This window comes from Urocitellus parryii, chromosome 2, assembly GCF_045843805.1.
Source record: "Urocitellus parryii isolate mUroPar1 chromosome 2, mUroPar1.hap1, whole genome shotgun sequence".
In the NCBI taxonomy this organism is placed as follows: domain Eukaryota; kingdom Metazoa; phylum Chordata; class Mammalia; order Rodentia; family Sciuridae; genus Urocitellus; species Urocitellus parryii.
Genome location: NC_135532.1, coordinates 186,115,810 through 186,130,699, shown reverse-complemented (window position 1 = coordinate 186,130,699; position 14,890 = coordinate 186,115,810). Strand labels below are relative to the sequence as shown.

Genomic DNA, 14,890 nt, shown 5'->3' with positions numbered 1-14,890 from the left:
CATGACATCGTGGGTAAACACTTGGTCCTTGTCTGCTTTTTGATAATGGAGTACCCTCTATGGTGGTTTGAGAAGGGCATTCATTAGCCCAATGTCTCCCTTTACAGCATCGTGGGTAAATACCCAGTATTCTACCCCTTTTATACCTAGTTTTGTTAAACCCTCCTCCTATGGGGCAATTCCTTTTAAAAGTCCTGTTTGTTCGCAATTGTAGCATGTTTTTGGCCTGGCATCTAAAGCCTGTTGTACTGCAGCTGCCAAGACTTACCCTTGTTGATTAATGTCTGTACATAATTTAATATATGTGTTTAAATCTTCATGTTTCCATAGTATAATGGCTTCCTTGCAGCAACGATTTGCTTGTTCAAAGGCTAGCTGTTTAATTAATGACATTGCTTGTTCTGTATCCCCAAAACTCTGGTAGCTGTTTGAATAAGCCTATCTCCAAATTCAGCGTAAGGTTCATTAGCTCCTTGTATAACCTTAGATAATTGTCCTTGTAAATCTCAATGTCCTTGTAAAGTCTTCCATGCCCTAACTGCATTTGCAGGATCATATTCAATTTGTTGCCACTGACCCTCATAAGATCCCTGTCCTAACAACATATCTAGATTTCTCTAAGGATAACCAGCTGCTGCATTTCGCCTAGCCGTTTCCGTGCAAAATTCCTGATTGGCAACCTTCTATAACAAATATTGCCCTCCATTTAGCACAGCTTTACACATGCTAGCCCAATCTGCTGGCGTCATGTCCAAGTTGGTAATGGATTTGACCATGCTTAGAGTGAAGGGTGCTTGGGACCATAGGTTGTTATAGCCTCTTTTAGCTGCTTCACTGTTTTGAAATCTAAAGTATGGTGAATTCACTGCCCTCCTGTCTGATCAAATACAGGGCATGCTAATCTTTGAGGTTCTGTCTCAGGATCCCATCTATCAACTACGGGAGTTGGGGGCCCCACAGCATATGTTGTCTCTATAGGTGGAGCTGTTGGTTGGACACTTACCTCTTCTGGTGATAGAAAGGTGTTAGTAGCAGCCTCCTATTGTAACTTTTTTTCTGATAGCCCCTTTTCCTTTAAATTTTCTTCTTCTGTCTGACTAACTCGAGAGACCTTCTCTTTTACTTGATCTACCATAGTCTGAACCTGTAACAATTTACTTAACATTCTTTCCGTTTGTTTTTTACTAATTTCTGATCTACTATAAAGATAACGCAACCCAACAAAATAACACAAAACAAAATTGAAACAGAATGAAACAAAAATGGTACAAAAAGATCATTGTATCAGTTTTTCTATTTTCTTGACATGTGCATTTGTGGTCTATCTCTATCTGTTCCTCAGGGGTGAACAACTTCAAACCTTGAGCCAACCATTTTCCCCAGTTTGCCTGAGAAAGTTCTAGGGAAGGCAGCTTGAAATAAAAACAAAATAAATCAAAACAAGAACACATTGTTTTTTGAAATGGTCACCCATTCTTTTACTCTCCTTCAGGGGCGAGCAATTTCACTTACCTCCAAGCTTCAAGCATTCCCTATACAGGCCACCAAATGCCGCAGTCTGTCTGGGTACAAAATAACCGAGCCGCCACAAAGCCTTGTAGGTTCAAACAGCAACTCTTTATTCCCCAACTCTCACCGGCACTCTACACTCCCCGGGAACACACTCCCTCCACTCTACACTTCCCAGGAACACAGTCCCTCCACTGGGCTCCACATGCCAATTCTCTCAGAACCCCGCGAGAACTCAAGGGGAACTCCAAGTAGCGGGCGGGCGCCCAAGGCAGCAGGATTCACCCTAATCCCAGAAGAATCCACCCTAATCCTGGAGCCGCCCTATTCCCCCCCCCCCCCAGGATCTGCCATAATCCCGGAGCAGGGTCACCTTTCAATCATTCCCTCTAGCAAAATGCCAGTGGTCATTCCAACTAAACTGTGGCTCTCAACAATAATTGTTGTACCAATTTGCAGTCCCACCAGCAATGTATGAGTGTACCTTTTTCCCCACATACTAACATTTATTGTTACTTGTATTCTTGATAATTGCAATTCTGACTGGAGACAGATGGAGTCTCAATATAGTTTTAATTTGCCTTTCTCTAATTTCTTTAATTTGCTAGAGATATTAAACATTTTTTCATATATTTTTTGACCATTCATATTTCTTCTGTAAAGTGTCTATTCAGTTCCTTTGCCATTTATTGATTGTGTTATTTGAGTTTTGGTGTTGTTTTTTTGAATTCTTTGTACATCCTGGAGATTAATGCTCTATCTGAGGTGCAGGTGGTAAAGATTTTCTCCTGTTCTGTAGGCTCTTCACATTCTTGATTGTTTCTTTGCTGTGAAGAAGCTTTTTAGTTTTATACCATCCCATTTATTGATTCTTGATTTTACTTCTTGTGCTTTGGGAATCTTATTGAGGAAATCAATTCCTAAGCCAATATGGTGGAGAGCTGGGCCCACTTTTTCTTCTAGTAGATGCAGAGTCCTAATGCCTAGGTCCTTGATCCACTTTGATTATTTTCCTTTTTGCCTTTTACCTCAGCTTTCCTTTCCTTTCATCGCTCTCATTCCATGACTCTTGCCCTTTTTATTTCAGGACTGGGTCTTGCCAATTTGCCAGACTGGCCTCGAGTTTGCAATTCTATTGCCTCAGGCTCCTGAGTTGCTGGGTTTACAGGTGTGGCCACACCTGGCTCTGGACAAGATATTCTTGACCGGCTGCCAATGTAAGCCTACTCTCTCCGTCTTTCCCCTTCCTCTATAACAGTTCAATTACCATCCTCCTGGAGTAAGCCACAATCTTGACTTTTGCTTTCAGTAGTTGATCTTGCCTTCTCCTTCAAAGAGAAAATAAAGGACTTAAGATAGAATCCCTCCCAACATTTTGCCCTCTCAAAGATGGGATATTGAGGGGGAGGGGCTGGGGTTGTGGCTCAGCGGTAGAGCACTTGCCTAGTATGGGCGAGGCCCTGGGTTTGATCCTTAGCACCACATAAAATAAATAAATAAAATAAAGATTGCGTTCAACTACAACTAAAAAATAAATATTTTTTAAAAAAAAAGATTGGATATTTCCTTTCTTCTTCGCCATTGAGGATTAAAGCTCATTCTTTCAGCTTCTTAGGGACGTCCCCTTATCCCCCTCTCATTTTCAACCTCTCTGTAAGCACGTTTCCAGGGCAGTCAAACACACTCTGGCCTGTCCTATCTTTAAAATGCTTTCTATAACCCTGTGTTCCCTTCTAACTCCACATTGGTTTTTCTTTTATGCCTAATCAAATATCTTAAAAGTTTCAACTTTGCCTCGCTTCTTCCTACACAGCAATCTGGCTCTCATCCTGCACTCAAGACCACAGCCTTATTGAAATCACATTTGCCAAGACTGTCAGCTTCATCTTTGTTCCCAAATCTGAATTCTTTATCTTAACTTAACCTCCCTATAATTTTGATGCTATTAATTATATTTTTCTTGTTTTTGTCTAGTCACAGAACTCTTTTCCACTCTTCCTTTTTTTTTTTTTTTGTTGTTAAAGAGCTCTTCTTCCACCTCAGCCCTGAATATTCAATCATCAGGTTTTCTTTTTGCCATGCAGATAACTACCCTAAGTAATTTTAGTCAGTCACTCTTATGGCACCACCTATGGCTGCATTTGACAACCCCCAAATCTAAATGTTCTGCCAAGATTCATATGTTCAAATATTTTCTATAAATTTCTGAGTCCTTTATATTGAACTACTAGCACCTGGAACTTCAAAACCTCTTTCTCTCCAAATACTTGTCTATCTTATATTTTCTCTTCCATTAATAGCAACAATATTAACTGCTTATCAAAGGCAGAAATATAGGAGTGATTTTTTTTTCTGTTATTTAAACATGCAAATATTTACCTTGTGCCAGGACTTCTTCTTCTTTGATATCTGTCTGTCTATCCATCTGTCTGTGTATCTTTTCATCCCCTCTACCAATGCCTTAGTTCGGGCCTTCAGCATCTCCTAAGTGGAAAAATCCACCTAAACTGCTTGCCTAAGACCAAAGTTCCTTGTTGCATGCAAATGAAACCAATTTTATCTAAATAGAGAAGGTAGCAGAGGCTAACAGAATTAAGAATCAAGTATCAGTCAGATGGTCATTCCTGGGTGTCAGGAAGAGTAGATAATTATTTAACTTTCTGGCTTGTAGGAGCCATGGATTGTGGTGCCTGCCTGTAATCCCAACAATTAGAGAAACTGAGGCAGGATGATCACAAGTTCAAGGCCAGTCTGGGCAATTTGGGAGGAGGGATTGAACCCAGGGGCACTTAACCACTAAGCCACATCCCCAACCCTTTTGTATTGTTGTTTTTATTTTGAGATAGTATGACTAAATTACTTAGGGACTTTATAAATTGCTGAGCTGGACTTGAACTTGAAATCCTCCTGCCTCAGTCTCCTGAGCCACTGGAATTACAGGCATGCACCACTGAACCTGGCCTGGGCAATTTTTATTCTGTCTCAGAATAAAATTTTAAAAAGTGTTAAGGATGTAGCTCAGTGGCAAAGGGTCTCTGGGTTCAATAGCCAGTATCACAAAATAAACTAATAACAATTGTTTTGTTTTGTTTTTTCAGTGCTGAAGATCAAACCCAGTCTTCATACATGCAGGGCTAGCACTCTAGCACTGAGCTGCATCCCCAGTCCTCAACTGAATATTTTAAATTCTACTTGGCATGAGTATAAAGAAATAATTCCCTAGTGTGAGAAGACAGCAGTGCTAATAAAACAATAAATGGTAACTCAGCCTGGGATGGGCAATGTGTCAGAAAAGCCTCGGGAGTGGTGAACTATGGCCTGAGGGCAACAGGGTCTCTAAATGGGATTAAGTTTCTAACTGCTTCCTGGTGGGACAGCTAAACTCTCAGACCCTGAGGCAACTATGTGTGTCCACAACCCAACTGCACCACTTCTAGGCTGTGTAACAAGTTCCTCAACCTTTCTGCCTCCTTTTTCTCTTCCTTAAAATATGAATAATAGTAATAAAGTTGTTAGGAAGACTAAATTTGTATAATGCTTGGAACACTGCCTAGGAAGCAGTGTTAGCTGATTCCTAATTATAGCAACATGGGCCAGGTTACCACAGCTCCTGATTTTTCACAGAAGCCCAAACCCAGGTTACTATGTGAAGTATCTCAATGTTCTAAATGTGGCTTGTTTAATGCAGATTGTGACATTTATAGGTAGTGATGGTGCAACCTCAGCACTGTTTTCTTTTCCATGGCAACCTCTCCGGCTCTCACCAGTTACCTGTTGACAACAGATTGTTGACAGCATCACCCATCAGTTCTTCCCTGAGCCCCAGAGCCATATACTATACACAGATACCTGTTTAATGTTGAGATGGATACCTCAAACCAAAATGTCCCAAAGGGATTTTTTAATTTTCTTTTTTTTTTTTTTTTTTTTTTGTGGTGATCAGGATTAAACCCAGGGCCTTCTCTATCACCAAGCTACATCCCCAGCTCCACACAGGGAATTCTTGATTCCCCCACCCCGTCTTAGTAAATGATTCTACTATCCACCATTTTTTAAAGCCACAGACCTGGGAGCCACCCTTATCCTCCTAATCCTCTTCTCCAGGCCCACCTTCATGGTGGCAGGCAAGCGCTGTAGGAGAGCCTGCCAATCAGAGGCCCTGAAATCCAATCTCCAGCCACCAGTCAAGCTCCCAAATCTGCCTAGAAGAAGGGGTAACTTTCTAAAGGTCCCTTTGCCTTAGCAGGGGTCAGTCCCTTTTCTTTTCCTCCCGTCTCCTCTCCAGTCTCTTCCTCACCAAGTCATTAGGTATTTTGTCTACAGTTCTTGTATCCATTCACCTCCCTCCATCTCCACTGCCCAGGGTAAGCCAACCTCACTTCTCACCTAGATGACTTGGACAAAATTTTCCAATACCTTCATTGCTTCTTTGTTCACAAACCCCTCCAGTTATTCCCCATGCATTTTCTGCTGCAGATGATAGTTTTAAAAAGGTGAATTGGATACATCATTCCTGCTTAAAACCTTTTGCTACAGGGAAGGTGACCCATGGCTATAATCCCAGCAATTTGGGAGGTTGAGGCAGGAGAATTACAAATTCAAGGCCAGACTCAGGAATTTAGAATCTGTCTCAAAATAAAAATAAAAAAGGGCTAGGGTATAGCTCAGTGGTAGGGCATTCTTGGGTTAAATCCCCGGTAAGGCAGAGGTATGGGGTGGGGACAAACAAAACCCTTTGATGACTTCCTCTTGCTCTTATGGAAAAGATCAAAATCTTGCCACACCTATTTGTGTGTTCTTGCTACTGCGGATATCTGGATATCTGGTCTCATCTCTTGCACTCTACTTTTGCTTAAACAATCCCGAGTTCCTTCCATCTACCTTGTCTGAGACTTAATCCTCCCCAACAGCTCCTCCTCTTCAGCTCTCACTGAATATTTTTCAAGAGCCCTTTTCTAACACTAAATGTGTTCCCTTGTGTTGTGCTTTCTAAGGGCTCTGCTCATTTCCTTCACATAGCCCGTCTTTGTTTTTGAAATGTACACACTGCATGCAAATGTGTAAAAAACTATAGCTATGCTCTTTTTAAATGATACAAGCTTTCTCATAGGTTCTCATCCCTGTTTGGGATGTTTGCTCTTCCATGACAAACTCATCAGCTCTTAGGAGCTTCCGGTTGATAACAGATTGTTGCCGGCAGCACCCATCCATCGGAACCTTCAACTTGAGCTCACCTTTAACTTGCTAATGGAAGTTATCTGAGTCCTTCCTGGTCTAAAACAGTTTCATCTGGGGGAAAAACATTTGGGTAAATAATTTAAAGTTTCAGTTCTATCAAAACTTTCCCCCTTTTCTCTTTTCCCTCTTGACTTTCCAAGGTCCCTGATGGGATCTAGGGGAAACCTCAAGGCTACAGCAGGAAGGGTCTCTGATCTGTGCACAATTATGATGTGCATTTTAGGTCTTCACTGGCTTCTTCTGCCTTGTGCCTTATCACTCCTGGTTACCACTGCCTTGTGGCATAAGCTGCTGAAGTGGTTGGCCAGCCATCTCATGACCTGTTGCTTCAGTGCCTTCGGATCTGAAATCTCATCTTTCATCCCCTCTACTCTATCCTTGCTCCTCTCATCAGCTGACTTAGGAGTACTTCAGCTTTGCTGGCACCTTCAGCTTTGCCCTTGATGTTTTGTTACATCCTCCAGCCAGCCCATACCACAAGGCCACTTTGCTTTAGGAATAACTGGCCCCCGACACTGTGTCCACCCATGGCTCTCAGCCAGCCTACTTTCTGCATGCCTGGCAGGGAGCATAGAGAGAGGTATGGATTTCTGGCACACCATCTGCAAGCGTCAGAGCCCAGAAGCATTATCTCGGATTCCTCTCCCACCCAATGCCACTTTCTGCTCTTGAGCCCTGCTCAGTGTGGGACTTTTCCAAGAGCTGGGCAGCTTTCCAAGCTAGAGCAGGGAAAGTGGACGATCTGGATCCTTCAAGAGTGAAGGAACTCCAACACACTCACTGTGACCTCTCATTTTACCTCTTTACTCAAGGAATTAATTTATTGAGTGCTGAGATGTGAACCCTGGGCCTGGCACATGCTAAGCAAGTGCTCTACCGTTGAGCTATATCCCCAGTCCTCAAAAAAAAAAAAAAAAAATTATCTCCCCAGTTTCTATTCTCTTTGAGTTTTAGCTTAAGGCTCAAAGAATCCTTTCTGTCAAGATTATTTCTCTGTCAAATGATAATCCAACTAAATTTCACAAGGGCAGGAGCTCTGTTTACTTTAATATCCTCAGTGCCTAACTAATATAAATGATTGGAACACAGTGTCTGAATACAAAATAGAAACATATAAAAATTTATTGAGCATCTGGGCATGGTGGCACACACCTGCAATCCCAGCAGTTTGGGAGGCTGAGGCAGGAGGATTGCAAGTTTGAGGCCAACCTTAGCAACTTAGCTTTTAAGCCAGAGCAACTCAGTAAGACCCTACCTTGAAATAAAAAATAAAAAGGGGGGAATGTGTCTCAGTGGTTAAGTGCTTCTGAGTTCAATCCCCAGTACCCCCTTCCAAATATATATAGCAAATATTTTGAATCTGGGCTGGGGATGTGGCTCAAGTGGTAGGGAGCTGGCCTGGCATGCCTGCGGCACCGGTTCGATCCTCAGCACCACATATAAACAAAGACGTTGTGTCCGCCGAAAACTAAAAAAAAAAAAAAAATTCTCTCTCTCTCACTCTCTCTTTAAAAAAAAAAATTGTGAATCTGTTTTTACCCCTAATAAACTTATGGTCAGGAGGCCATAGGTGACATAAATTCCTCTATTTCCTCATCATGTATGGCTTTTGAGTAAGTTCCTGGCCCTACTTTTCACACGTGCCATAATTACTTTTTGAGTACATACTAAGTGTAATGAACTGGATATGTTATTGGTGATATAGAAGTGTATCTTTTAAAACATTCATATTAAGCATTAAATACATCAAACAATTGATAATGTATGTAAAGAAAGTATGAAAACAAAGAATTCAAACTCTCTAAGTCCATCCCCTTACTCCATTAGTAAATATCTACATACTGAAGAGAAAGGACTGAAGGGGGCCAGAAGGAGACCCTCAAGATCAGTTGGGAGGCTTTATTACAGTCTCCCTCCATCTTCTTCAGTGTTGGGGAACAAGCCCAGGGCCTTGAGAATGCCAGAGGCTACTGCATCTTAGGCAGAAATGATGAGGTGTTGGGTAGGATGGTCCATGGAAAAGAAATAAGATGGCTGGCCTCAGAGGTGGACTTGACAGTCACTAGTGTGACCTTTGTTAAATCGCAACATTTTTGAGCTTTCCTTTCTTTCTTCCTTTTTTTCTTTTTCTCCTCTCTTTGTCTTTCTTTCTTTTCACTGGGGTCGCCCTTTGCTGCCCAGGGTGGGCTCAAATGATCCTCTTGCCTCAGCATCCCAAGGAGCCCAGACTACAGGTAGGCACACGGAGCCAGCTTGAGCCTTGTTTTTGTATCTATAAAATGGGTTGTTATAGTCACTGTTATGTGTCTCCCCATCACCTAGTATAGAAGTTGGCACAAGGGCTGGGGCGTAGCTCAGTGGAAGTGCGCTTGCCTAGCATATATGAGGCGCTGGGTTGGATTCTCAGTACCACGTATGAATAAAAAGAAAAAAAAAAGTTGGCCCAAGACGGCACACACAGAAATCAGTTATAATCGTACCACGGAAGCTCATGAACGCCGGAAGAATGAATATTCTGTCAAACTTGGGACTAGAAGTCGCCGTCTTCTGGACGGGAAAATGATGGAAGCTGGTGTCTGCAGCACCCACACCCGCAGTCCCGGCAGCTGGGTGGCGCGGCCAGATTCCCCGCCTGGGCCAGCCCCCGCAGACCCGGGCCCGCCCCGCCCAGCTCGCCCCGCCCCCCGCCCGCGCGTCCCCGCCGCCAGCGCCGCGCGCGCCCCGCCCCTGCTGCTGACGTGCGGTGCGGAGCGGGTAGAGCGGGCTCCACCGAGCCGTGCGCTTCCGCGGGTTGCGGGGTCGCTGGGCCTCGTGGCAGGACAGCTCTGCGGGGCTTCGCTCGCTCCCTCCCCTCCCCCTGCCCCCTTGCCTCGCCCGGCGGGGCCGCGCTGCAGCCACGGACCGGAGAAACGGTGAGTGCTGGCGGGAGCGGGGTGGACGGCGGCGCGCGCCCCGCTCTCCCGGGCATTGTCTGGGCGGGGGCGGCGCGGGCACGTGCGCGCCCCTCCTCCACCCGCCGGCCGCGCGGAGGCCGGACCGAGGCGGGGCTGGGGGAGCCTGAGGCCTCGGAGGGGAGGGGACCGGGGGAGGCTTGGGGAGTGAGGTCGCGAGCCGCCTGTGCGGGAACCGGAATTCGGACGTCCGTGTGCAGGGGTCCTTTTCGAAGGGGCGCTGCGCTTCGTAGGTTAGTGGCTCTCTGAGCCACAGTGGCCAAGCTTTCAGTTTAGTCAGCGTGGTGGCCTGTGGATGGTATTGGAAACAAAAATTGGCCCAGCACCAGCAAGTTGTGGATTTACCACAAAGATTCTGGAATGTACCTCCAACCTGTCGCCATCACCGCTGGCCCTTCGCCTCTGAAGGGTGGGCAGAGTGAGAAAGGTGTGGGATACTCCAGGCGCGATGCCGGAGTCAAGCACCGGAGGTGTGAGACAGTGCGGCGTTAGAGTGGAGCCTCGGAAAGTGAGGGCTTGCCAAGAAAGGCTGGCTCTATGGGTTGTGGCCACATTGCAGAAGACAATGAGGCTTTTAGTATAACCTTCCCCCCATTATGTGTGTAGTTAGGTTAAAAAATAGAAAGTAGAGGAGGGAAAATATCACTGCAGCCCCGACACATCATTCTTCGATGTATGTTTTCTTGTATTTTTCATCTAAGCATGTTTCTTAACAGTTACAGTTGACCCATATTTTCCATTGTTTTTCCTCATGTAAAAAAATGCGATGTAATATTACATGTATTCAGCAGTATCGTTCTGTTAAGTAGCAAGTATTCATTGTAGAAGAATTTAAAAATAGACGCAAAACTAGAAAAAGTACTTTACTGTCTAGAGATAATTACCATTGATTGTTTAGACTTTCAAAGATAGGGACAGACAATGCCCTCATTAGTTTTATTTTAAAAGGTTTTGAGAAGGGGAGTAGCATAATCTGCCTGCTACATGGAGGAAGAAGCCAATAAAGAGAGATGGGTGATCAGTTCCAATGCTGTGTACAATAACTTGATCTAGGCCCATGGCAGTGGAGATGCCAAAGAGTGAAAAGATTAAAAAATAATTTGGAGGGCTGGGGTTGTGTCTCAGTGGCAGACTGCTTGCCTAAGATGTGTGAGACACTGGGTTCCATTCTCAACACCTCATATAAATAAATAAATAAATAAATAAATAAATAAAAGGCCTGTTGACAACTAAAAAAATATTTAAAAATAATAATTTGGAGGTAGAATGAACACAACTTGAAAGTGAATTGATGAGAAAAGAAAGGAATCTTTGCTTTTGTTTTTTGAGCAACTGAGTAGATAATGGTGTCATTTATTAAGATGCAGAGTAGAAGAGAGTAATTTTTTTTAGGTTTTAAAAAAGTTTTTTTTTTTTTTTTTTAATTACTGGGGATTGAACCCTAGGATGCTATACCACTGAGCAACATCCCAGCTCTTTTTTATTTTTGAGAGAGGGTCTCACTAAGTTGCCCAGGCTGGCCTCAGGTTTGTGATCCTTCTGCCTCAGCCTTTCAAGTAGCTAGCATTGGGGTGTGCACTCCTGTGCCCAGCTGGGAGAGAGAAATTTGAGGAGGAAAAAAACATGAGTTTCATTTTGGATGATTTAATTTGAGATGCATATTAGTCATAAAATTGGTATGTTGAGAAAGTAGTTGGATGCACAGGTCTGGAACTCAGGGAGCTTCTAGAACTAGAAATGAACATTTGGGAATGATCAGAATATATTCAAAGATATGGGACTATGTGAGGTCACTTAGGAAAAGAGTGTAGAGAGAGAAGCAAATAGAACTTGGATACTCAGATACTTCCAGAGGGAAAAGGTTGAGCAAATGATGGAGAAGAAGCAGGTTTTTCTCCTCTTGGGAAGCCAAGAGAGGGAGTTTCTGGAAGCTAGCATTGGTCCTCATATCAGTGCTTCTGAAATGTTTAGTAAGATTGTCAGTTGGATTTGACAACCTGAGGCTATTGTTTATCCACAATTCTGAAAGCAGGGGAGGTGGAGTACAGAATAGTCCAATGGAATGTAAGGAAGTAAAGACAATGAGTGTGTTCCCAGATCTGGTGGTGCACACCTGTAATCCAGGAGACTTGGGAGGCTGAGGCAGTAGGATCACAAGTTGGAGACCAGCCTCAGCAACTTAGACCCCCAGCAACTTATCTCAAACAACCCTCTCAAAATAAAAATATAAAAAGGATTGTGGATGTAGCTTATTGGTAAAGCACCCCTGGGTTCAATCCTCAGTACCAAAAAAAAAAAAAAAAAAAAAAAGTTTCAAAGGCTAGAGTTTATTTTATACATAAGTTGGAATTTAACTTCATTCTTGAAGGATGAAGAACATTTTGGTAAGTAGAGAAGGTCAAGGTGAAATTGGAACTCATTGGAAGATGATTGTGAAATGTTCAGGCATGTGAACTTTGATGACTAGACCTACAGAGGTAGAAGAACTAGTTCTCCTAGGCAAGGGTTGTTTGATCTGCTTGTATGTAGAGTGGGCTGTGGTGGGGGGACTGTTAATGTGATGGTGAAGAGGGGTGGGGGTGGGGATTCAACTTTATTTGTAATATTTTTCATTCATAGTGGTGGATACATTGGGGATTGTTTTTGTATTTTTTTTCAAGTATTATTCAAGCATACGGGTATACTTTTAAATCAAAATAAAATTTAATTACTGTTTTGAAGTATAAAATTGTTGAGATTTTACTATATTCATGAGATTGTGCAACCATCACCAGTATCTAATTCTGTGACATTACTATCTCCAAAAAAGAAGCCCTTTGCCTGTTAGCAGTGTTGATTCTCCCCTTCCCTCATTTCCCTGGCAACTACTTTCTATGTCTGTGCATTTGCCTGTTTCTACACATTTCATTATAAGTACAATCTAACATGTGTCTTTTTTTACTTAGTACAGGGTTTTTCAGTGTTCATCTATTTTATAGCTTGTATCAATACTTTTCTGATTGCTCAATAATATTCCATTGTAGGAATGTACATTTTGTTTACTATTCATCAATAGATTGGCATTTGGGTTATTTGCATTTTTTTGCTATTATAAATAATGATATTGTAAGTAATGCTATTATAAATTATGTGTAAAAATATTCATATATAGGTTTGCAAGGATATATGTTTTCATTTTTCTTGAAGACATATGTAGGAGTAGAGTTGCTAGTTCATATGGTAATTCTGTCTTTAATTTTTGAGAAAACACCAAACTTTTCATTACGGCTGCATCATTTTATTTTGCCAAAAATGTATAAGGGTTCCCATTGTGTGTTCTTACACATTCTGGCAGACTGTGTTTAATAGTGTTGTGTATGTGCAAACAGCTTTATTGAGGTACAGTTGGCAGGTCACAAACTGCACATATATAGAATGTACAACTTTTTAAGTTTTGATGTAGATATCTGTCTGTGAACCTATCACCACAGTCAAGATAGTAAATATCCAATCTCTCCGAAGTGTCCTCATGCCCCTCTGAAAACTCTTTTCTCCCTATCCTTACCCCTCCCCAACAGGTAGCCATTGCTCACCTTTTCCTTCATACTAGACTTCTTTGCATTTTATGTAAATGGAATAATGTAGTATGTACTTTTTTGGGCGTGAGGATTAACAAGGATAGAACCCAGGGCCTTGCACATGATAGGCAAGCACTCTACCACTGAGCTATATCTCCAGTCCTTTTTTTTTAAGTTGTTGAGGCTGATCTCCCAGCTTGCAGTTCTCCTGCCTCAGCCTCTTGAATAGCTGGAATTACAGGTACGTGCCACAACATTCAGCTTAGTGTATTTTATATTTTTTCAAAAACTGGCCTCTTTTACCCAGCATCATTTTGATGTTAATTCACGTTATTGTGTATATCAATAGTTTATTCCTTTTTTGGTGCATAAAATTTTATTATACAAATATATTACAACTTATTTAATTCATTCACCAATTAGTGGATTTTGGGGTTGTTTCCAAGAATGTGTGTGGTTATGGGGATTGAACCCAGGGCCTTGTGCATGCTATACACATGTTCTACCTCTGAGCTATGTTCCCAGCCCCAGTCTCTCACTGTGTTCTCCTGTCTTTTTTTTTTTTTTTTTTTTTGAGATGAGGTCTTGTTATATTGCCTGGCTGGTCTTAAACTTCTGTGTTCAAGTGATCCATCCTTCCACTTCAGCTGCCCAAGTGGTGTTTCTGGTTTTTGACTATTACGAATAAAGTTGCTCTAAACATTCATGTCCAAGTTCTTTTTTTTTTCTGAATTTGTTAATATTTATTTTTTAGTTTTCTGCGGACACAACATCTTTGTTTGTATGTGGTGCTGAGGATTGAACCCAGGCCACATGCATGCCAGGCGAGCGTGCTACCACTTGAGCCACATTCCCAGCCCCATGTCCAAGTTCTTACATGGACATATACTTTTATTTCTCTTGAATAAATACCCAGGAGTGAAATTTCCAAAGTGTTTGTACCATTTTACATTCCTACTAGTAGTACATGAGAGTTCCAGTTGTTCCATGTTCTCTAGTTTTTTTTTTAAACATAAAGATAAGCATAAAATAGAGACATGCAGACATCTATAATCTGCCTCCCAGATTAATCCTTTTGTCATTTTTCTCTCCCAAATACCACATCTGTGTGGTTAGAAAGTTCAAACATGGTAGACAAGAATAAAATGAAAAAGTAAATCTACTACCCACTGGTAACTATTATTAATCATTTTGATTTTTTTTTCTCCCAGAAAGCTTAAAGAAAACATACTTCAATATTTCTTTTTTCTGTCTTCACTTTTCCCTAGTTTATACAGAAGGAATGAAAATATGCACACTGATCTGTGTCTCCATGTTTCACTTCACAATTTATTTTAGAAGTATTTCCATATCAGCCCATTATTTTTCTTTCTTTCTTTTTTTTTTTTTTTTTTTTGGTACTAGGGATTGAACCCAGGGGCATTTAACTATTTAGCCACATCACTATCCCTTTTTATATGGGACAGGGCCTTGCAAAGTTGCTGAGGCTGGCTACACATTCTTTTTAATAACTGAATCATAGTCTTAGAGCAAAACAGTTTTGCTATAAGAAAACACAGATTTGTTCCCAAGCAATGTTCATATTTGGGGACTTTCTGAACATATTGTGAATTTCACATTTGTTTATGCTTGATT

General features: G+C 42.0%; 1 protein-coding gene across 1 annotated transcript in view; it reads left to right on the top strand.

The window, feature by feature from the left end:
• The first annotated feature begins 9,516 nt into the window (after positions 1-9,516).
• Yeats2 (YEATS domain containing 2) overlaps positions 9,517-14,890 on the top strand; it is an 88,723-nt gene continuing 83,349 nt past the window's right edge. Inside the window, exon 1 of the mRNA XM_077795374.1 lies at positions 9,517-9,659. The gene's annotated coding sequence lies outside the window, so the exon portion shown is untranslated. The remainder of the gene's footprint in view (positions 9,660-14,890) is intronic.